This window comes from Mya arenaria, chromosome 5, assembly GCF_026914265.1.
Source record: "Mya arenaria isolate MELC-2E11 chromosome 5, ASM2691426v1".
NCBI lineage: Eukaryota > Metazoa > Mollusca > Bivalvia > Myida > Myidae > Mya > Mya arenaria.
Window position 1 is genome coordinate 23478229 of NC_069126.1, and position 8938 is coordinate 23487166.

The following is an 8938-nucleotide window of genomic DNA, read 5'->3' on the forward strand; positions in this document are numbered from 1 at the left end:
AGTGTTCACAGTTGATGCTAACTTAGGGTACAATGTTGATACAATTTTCGCCCAATATGAATTATTTCGCGACTCTATCTCTATTGATAACGGTTTATCGCCTGTTTGAACGTAAATTTTACATGAAGCAGTGCTTGATTTAATACATAAAATATGTTTCTAAATTAAAGTTGTACTCCTTCCAAAATTTCATTATTTCCGTATCCCCAACATTCGCAACCATATAACAGTATCATTTCATTGAATTTATCTATTTCCATGTCAATCGGAGAAGCTAAATGCTTGCATTGGCTTTGAAGGCAGTACATAACCCTATGTACGTGTTTTGATATTACAACATTGGCTTTATAGAAAGAGCCACTATCACTAAATACTATTCCTAGATACTTAAAAATATCAACTATTTTCCGTGAAGTGCCTTTATAGGAAAGTTGGTAATTACGTCTTCTGCCTTGTTGTATTACATTTTCTTTTGTTTTAGTATTATTGACTGTGAGTTTACATTGGTCACAAAATTGTTCGTAAAGATTAATAGCGTTGTGTAGATCATCTGCTGTTTCAGATAAAATGACAGTGTCATCACCATACAAAAGAGTAAATAATTTCAGATAAGCGTCCAAATTTTTATCTAATGGGTGAGTATTTAAACACACTCCACGCAAAAACGAGTTGTTTTGGAAATATTGATGGAGATCATTTAACTTGTAAGAAAACAATAATTGCGAAAAATATTCGCCATGACGGACACCCATTCAATTTAATTTAATAGTTTATTAGCACAAACATTCAAGTTCATCGCCTTTACTTCCGGCGGTTACATTTTATATATATACATGAGAAGAGGCTGATGATATGAAGACACAGATTATTAACACTATTAAGATATTGATTATTCAAGTATGGTTTAATTGTTAATGTGATATTGCGTGAACAGTGACATTACCTAATCCGTTCACTGAACAATATGAATTAATGACCACCCCTGCTAATAAGGTATACGGTCAGGCATGTTTGGACAACAGCGGGAATGTTAGTGGTGAAAGTTCATCGTTGTATGGCCACTGTTCAGAGCATAATTGTTATTTGTTTTAATTCAATGATCAGCCTTAAAAAGGAAAAAAAACACAATTGTTTCTAAAACATATCAATAAATAACAATATATGAAAGAAGCATTTATTGTTTCATGATCCTTTCTCGTCTTAAAGATGAAAGATATAAATATTTTAATTTGGGTACTATTTTGTTCAGCAGATAATAAGAAAAAGTTTTGCATTTTGGACCAATGACAAAAATATTTAGGTAAACATTCATTCCTTATATCTGTGTAAAAAGGACATACTGGAACAAAGTGAAACTCATCTTAAACAACATTTATTTGACAACATATACAATAACGATCATATGTTCTATATTCCTAAAACGGCCTTCTTCGATTTCAAATTTGTGTTCTGAGCATCTTAATCTGGTTAGAGAATACGATGCTGGTCGTTTTTAATACAATTTAGACAATACTCTTAACCATACCAACGCTTTATATTACAATAAATGTTAAATTTGGCTGACGTGTCTAAAAGAGACAACAAGTACTAAAATTAATGATCATGTAGTCTTTGTATGACACTGTTTAATTGAGGCAATACAACATCATTTTTATTCCATAAATAACTGAAACCCCTACTATTAAGCAATTGATTTACCCCAAATGCACATGACCCACAAATATTATTACTCACTTGATCCAAAAACACCACATGCACCAATGAACCGTGGTGCTCAGTTATTATTTTGTATCAATATTTCAGAATTCGTTCATTACGTGCAATATCTAAGGGAACCCTCCCAAGCTCACCATATACAGAAGTGTTTGTGAACTCTAACCTGTCATAGTTGTTGACACAACGTCAAAACGTGAGTTAAGTGAATAAATAGCTATTAATAATGCCTGGTTGTCTAAAGCCTTAAGCGACTGATAACGTTGGCCATTTGAAGATAGCGTGACTCTTAGATATGTAAATTTTGATACACAATTAAGCCTTGTAATATCGTAAAATATATCTATGTTTTCAACTCGAGTTCCCAATTTACAAACCATTGCTAGAGTTTTCTTGGTATTAACAGTGATATTCCATTTGTGGCATCTGCAAACAACAAAAGGAATGTCTGTAACTCCTTAAGTGTCATAGTATCAGCATCATCATCATATATATGGGTGGACATATCATCTTTAAAAAAATAATGAACAATACTGGTGACAATGTTTCCCCCTGTTTAACAACCGTAAAAGGTTCGAAAGAATCCGAGACGAGAAATTGCGATTTAAACGAACACATATTTTGACAGACTTAAATATAGCTTGTAACGTTTGAACACATTTTGCAGACACATTATTGCTTAGAAGCTAAATGCATATGCCGTTTCTGTAAACTTGTTCAAGCGCCTTTTTTAAGTCTATGAATGCACAATACAGCTTTCTTCGTTAATGTTGTTTTTCTTTGTTTATAATATATTGTAATTATACAAAAATGCAATTAACTGTACTTTTATTTTTCCTAAACCCAAATTGATATCTCGTAAGAATAGCGTTATCTTCCGCCGAGTTTCTTAACCGAGTATCTAACATAAGTGAGGATATTTTAGAGAGCACACAAGTGAGCATAATTCCTCTGTAATTATCAACTTTATTCTTATCACCCTGTTTAGGAACAGGTATCCAAATGCCTTTCGTCCATGATTAAGGATAAGAACACGTTTTGTATATATTTTATTTTACACATTATATATGCTAAAATACGTTTTGAATCAATATATATAACGGAGGTTAACATATCACAACTGGGACTTTTATCCCTCTTTAGGCAATTTATAGCCTTAATAACATCGTCAACGTTAAAATCACAGTCAAGTTGATCTATTACTTTATCACCAAAAGTGTCATTATTTATAACGTTTTCGACATCATTATCAATGAAAGATTCAGAATCAGAATATTTTTTTTTTTGAAATTGTCATAAAATTCCTGTGAAGAAACATCGCTATTATTATTAATTATCATATTTATTTTCATATTTGCGAATAAGATCCCAGAACTGCCTGGGGTTACTCCTTGCTGTATTATGCAGCGTTTAACGTTGACTTTGGTTATATCTAAATTTAGTGTGACGTTTTGCCTATAGAAACATACGATGCATACCAATTAACAAAATTAACGCATTCAATTGTCTTTAGTCTACGGTTTTGCTTATTTGCATTATTAAATCACGCTTAGCTTGTTCGCACTCATCCGTATACCACGGACGAACATGCTTTCTCCTAGAAGAATAAAAGGGGCACTCTTATTCCAAATCAATACATACACATGTATAACAAACATCAAGTTTGACTGATAAACCTTTAACTACTTCCTAAATGAAGCATTAATGGAAAATATTAATTACTGATAAAAAGATTATAACCGTGTATTTAATAGCAGAAAGCGCAAAAATATTAAATGATTGGTGAATGCTAAAAGATTTACTGTGGTCTACTAGAGTCGCATAAGGTAGAAATAACGTGTTTTATGCTCATTTCTTTCAACTCGGTATCCTTTAGAACCATTGTTTTCGACATTTGTTCTTCTTTTTGGAATATTAACAATAATATTAATTGTGGTAAATCTTATTTGGGAGTAAGAGTGCATCTTTAAGAATTGAGTTTACAATGCGCTTTGTTACACCAGATACACTAACTCACTTGTATACAGTACCTCTGCAAAAGTATTTATACCATTATTTATGTGAACATTAGATGGCAAAATACTGCAGACAATTTCATTAAGATGGTTTTCTTTTTTTTTTCTTTTTTTTTGAATATCATATTATCCCATACTAATTTATCTATGCTGATTGGGTCAGTATTTTTATTATAATAAATTACATAACCTTATAATGATCTGTATTGGCACATGGGAAGAGCAGGAAAAAACTGCCATGTAATATAAACTATATAAACTTTTCAATCAAAGGAAATAATTCACATGATGCAATAGCGAAGTCAATGATGCTGGACAGTTCATTCTTACTGTTGACCCTTCCGGAACCGGCATACGTGGGGTCTTGGCTCAACTGCAAGATGGCCGAGAACGAGTCATAGCTTTTGCAAGTCGTGGTTTAAACAGAGCGGAGCGCAATTATTGTGTTACAAAGCAGGAATTGTTAGCTGTCATCTTTTTCGTGCAGTATTTTCGCCAATACCTCTAAGCCCGGAAGTTCGAGTTCGAACAGATCACCAGGCCCTCGTTTGGTTATTAAGGCTGAAGGAGTCTAACGGTAAAGTGGCTAGGTGGCTAGAAATCCTGGCTTTGTATCAATTCGAGATTGAGTACAGGCCTGTTCGTCTTCAAGGTCATTGTGACGTTTAGTCAAGATTTCCCGTGCCCAGCAACTGCACGTGCGAAGCAGTTGACAATGAAATTCGGTCCATGCTTTAAGTGTAATCGACGGGCGGAGTTTATGCGTTTAGAACCACCATTTCCAGTCAGAGGTTAAGTGACAAGTAATTATTCCTTTCAGACAGGGCCTCAACTGTCGAACCCCCTGACGTTGGGGCCAAGACACTGTATTGGTGGTCAAAGCTGTCGATGTTGAAACGCTGTCAACATCATCCACTAAGCCATCAACTATCTCAGTTGTTTGTATTGGATAGATGGTTACAAAGCTGCAGAGATCGCCAACATGCAATCCCGTGACAATGATCTTGAACTGGTTTACGCTGGGCTGCTAGAGGCGCGCTGACCAAGTAAGGAAGAGATGGCACTGAATAGCCCGGCGGCAAGGCGGTATGATATTATCTGGGAAAATCTGTACTTAGTCTATGGTGTTATTTTCCGTAAAAAGTCTCATGAAAAGAAACCGCAGATGGTTTCTTAAGGGTTTCTATAGTAAAAAGTTGTCATAAGTACGTATGTTTAATGTACTAAGATACTAATATACAAATATTTATGTTCAGGTTTTCGTTCTTCAAACATATATCAATGATAATAACGATACATGTGTTCAAAATAACACAAACGTGTGAATAATTTATGCTTGCAAGCGATTACAATTACAGTATGCCGATGGCACATGTAATCGAGTGTTAACTATGCATATATATGAAAAAAAATAATTGGTTTTACTAATCCAGACGAATATGTCGGCTGTCAGCAGAGTACAATGCCGATGCCGGAGGTGTGAAAAGGTGTGAAAAGGATTAGCGCAGCTACCCGGTTGTTGCCCACATTCTAAAAGCCCACGTCCCACTCGAGAGGTTGCCCTTCTTTTGTACGAGATGTTTCTTTCGGTGACAGGACCGGTACACCCTGCGGAAACATACGGATAGGTACAGGGGACACATATTAAATGAGGTTAAGAAGAATTGACCAACGGGGGAGTTTAAAGACATTTTAAGAGCATCGACGAATCCTTAGTATATTACTGACAAGGACATGGTTATGATAGATTGTAAGGTGCTTTCGCCACCTGTGGCGAGTTTTGATGAGGACCCATTTATTTACAACGAAGGACAGGACCAGATGACCGGAGTTTCTACACCAACTGGGGACCGTCCAACCCACACATTCGGGGAGGCTGCACCAAGCTTAAGGGACCACCACCGCCGAAAGTGTCTTCGTTGACTTCATTCAGGCCTCCACTGCAGCCGGTTGGGAATATGCCCAACTTTCGGGCAGTCCCCTTGAATGAGTTCTTAGCTCGGAAGATGGAAGCCCAGGAGAGACCGACAATCCAATTACAGTCAGTACAGAGTTTTGTCCCTGGTTTCGGCGCCGATGTCCAACACCCTTAAAATGTCGAAGGGCATGGCGTGACATATACTGGTCCCGAGCATTTCTCAATGTACCATATGGGACAAGTTACCCAAACTGATCAAGGAATCTGAGTGCCGTCAACAGATGTCGATGACTTCATGGGAAATTCATTTCCGACCTTCCAAACATCTTGGTGCAGACAGAAGTGCCGCGGACGGTTACATCAACTCCATCTAACGAAAGGACGCGAAAGGCAGATGACCAGCACCAACCCCTTGCTTGGATGAGAGGCCTACAGAGTTTGCATTTGTAATGCCAGCCTTGCAGGACTTGAATCACCCCCTATTTCTAGGGAGAGCTCTAACATGTAAAGAAGACCCAGCGGACAGCATTAAAAGATCGATACAACTGCACGAGGCTATGGCCTCTATCGAAAGGAACATTATAACAGCCATAGAGGCACAAACGGCAGCGTTCTTGTCCGGGTTTGGGAGAGTGTGTAAAGCGTTGGACGAAACGAACAAGGAGCTATGTAGAATCGAACGCAGAGTTAATCATCTGGACCAACAAATAACCGATACGGAAAACGCTAGACAGATGAAGGGACAGGTTAGCAGGAAAATATGAAGGCTGCAGGATCATCTCTTTTATAAGTAGTGGGCAATGTTGTGCCCAGATCTTTGAGCACAAGAGACATTAACTTTAAGTTAAAATTATTATTGTTATTTACATTAATACATTATAAAGGTAACATATTATATTGAATTGATCTTATTTAACACAAACCCGTTTCAATTCAGAACATGTTGACATTCGGATGGGTAAAAATATCATGTACTGACTCTGGATTTACATTTGTCAAAAGTGCACTTCAGATAAACTAAACCCCGTCCGGTAATTTAGTGAACTTTTTCAACATAGTCATGCTTTTAAATTTAAAACGTTCAACAAAATCTTTTTTCGATAGATATGTTGGTGTTAAAATACATTTATTTTCCTCACCGCTGGTGCGACGTTATATCCATATTTCTTGCATCATTTATCGTAAGTTTCTGACTCGCACAATGTCAGCCATTTTGTTATTCTGCGCAACTTCCGCTGTTTTATGGTCAAGTACAACCGTGTATAAGGTAACTCATCCTTTTGATTTGTTTATGTTTACATTCCAAAACTTAGGGCTATGTTCAGAGCCTTTCTTTGTATCAGTTGCATATTTTTCCAAGATGGCTGTCATTAATTTCTTGGCACGTTCTTTTTTGTGGCGGTGACTTGACTGCCATTCAATTTGTTGTCACTGCCATCATTTTGGTTGGCACTGCCAACGTTTAAGGTATTGCCATCATTTTTCTTGGCAGTAGCGTTTCGCCAACCTAAGGTTTCTGTGCGAGTATAAAATCGCCACGATTTTCGTCGGCAGCCTTTTTTCAGAGCAGAACCACGTTACGTTCGATAAAGTAATAAAGTTTAGTTTTAACTGAAATAATAACGATAGTAACATTATAGAACTGCTTGATATAATAATTACTCAGCAAGCATTTAACTTATGTCTTGTTCGCCACCAAGAGCCGCAAATAAATAAATTAAACATTTAAAAGTACTTTTTCTAACGTTCAATTTTGTTAAAATTGATAAAAGCCTACAGTACTAACAGAACATACATACGTATTGAAGTTATAAAACAGACAACTGTATTGAGCAAGTAGGGTGACTTCTGTGTGTTATCTCGTTTAGATTGCCATTACCATAACAATACTAAAATCGCTGTGTACTACAGAAATAACACCGCTAGGTTCATGGTAAATTTAACAAATCAATTATAGTATATGTAATGTAATACGATTTTTACGGAACATGCGCACCAGTGAAAACATAGTGACCTTTAATTAATATTACGATATACATACATAATATTTCAGTATTAAAAATTGTACTCAGATCGAGTGATGTTTCACCTAATGCAATAAAACTGTTAATACTTATGTGAAAACTACAGAAACAAGCTCAAATAGCACTGGGTAAAGACATAAAACACAAAACAAAATATCACAATCAAGAAACATGGAACAACAGCAACACTCCACAAACAGCACAGTGCATATATACTTTATAAAAAAACTAGGTATGTTTATCAAGGATTGTTAGGTACCGCCTTGGAACGGTTAGTAAAATGTAAATTTACTGGGGGGTTAAGCCAGTTTACGTGCACAAACCTCACTCTTATCCCAACAAACCTGAAGAAAAACGTAAATTGTAAATCTTATCAGAGTATGCATTGACTTGAGGAAACTTAATAATAAAACAAATAATAATAAACTAATAGGTAAACCCCAAATACGTACGTCAATGATTAGAGATCCAAACTCTATCTGAAGACGGAGGAATACAATTCAGAGTACCTTATGCAGAAACTTTTCAAAGATACGATGCAGTCATTGTTTTTAAACTATGAGCATCTCGCACAGTCTGCCTTCGAAAAGGAAATGTTTAAAACTGTGTGATCTTAGAGTTTCATAATGAAAATCATCATTGTAATATAGCACGTGTTTCTGTCATTTGGTTCATTAAAAAACACGATAAATTTATTTGGTATTTATTTGGTAAAGGCAGATACAATATATTAACCAAACACTAATAGTAAGATACTGGTATACAATGAGTTCGGTATTTAAGCCGTATACCGCTGTATACTGCGATCTCTGTAATGAATATACTGGAGTATGTACATCACATGGGAAAAGAAATAGTGAATAATGTGTCTTTATTTCGTGGGATCTTGATTGGGATCACCCAACCCATGAAAACAACGAACATTAATGTCCCACGAATATTATGGTTTCTACGTTTGATCAGTATGATTCTTGAATGAAACGAACGAGCGCCTGTGTCCGATTTGACAATAGTCGATCAATGAGATTGCTTGCTAGCAGTACTGACCAACACAAAGTTGTCTTCCAAATTTCTGAGGTGGATATTGCTCCATGCATAAACCCATTTCCAAGTTTAACCGAGTAATTCTGGCTCGATTGCAGGTACATTTCTTATAACGCATTTTCATCGTGGAATCATTGCATAAATCATACGTACGTCACGCAAATGACTGGCATTGAAATTCCAGAATTGGTGATATGTTTAGTATTTAGTTGATCGAATGTATG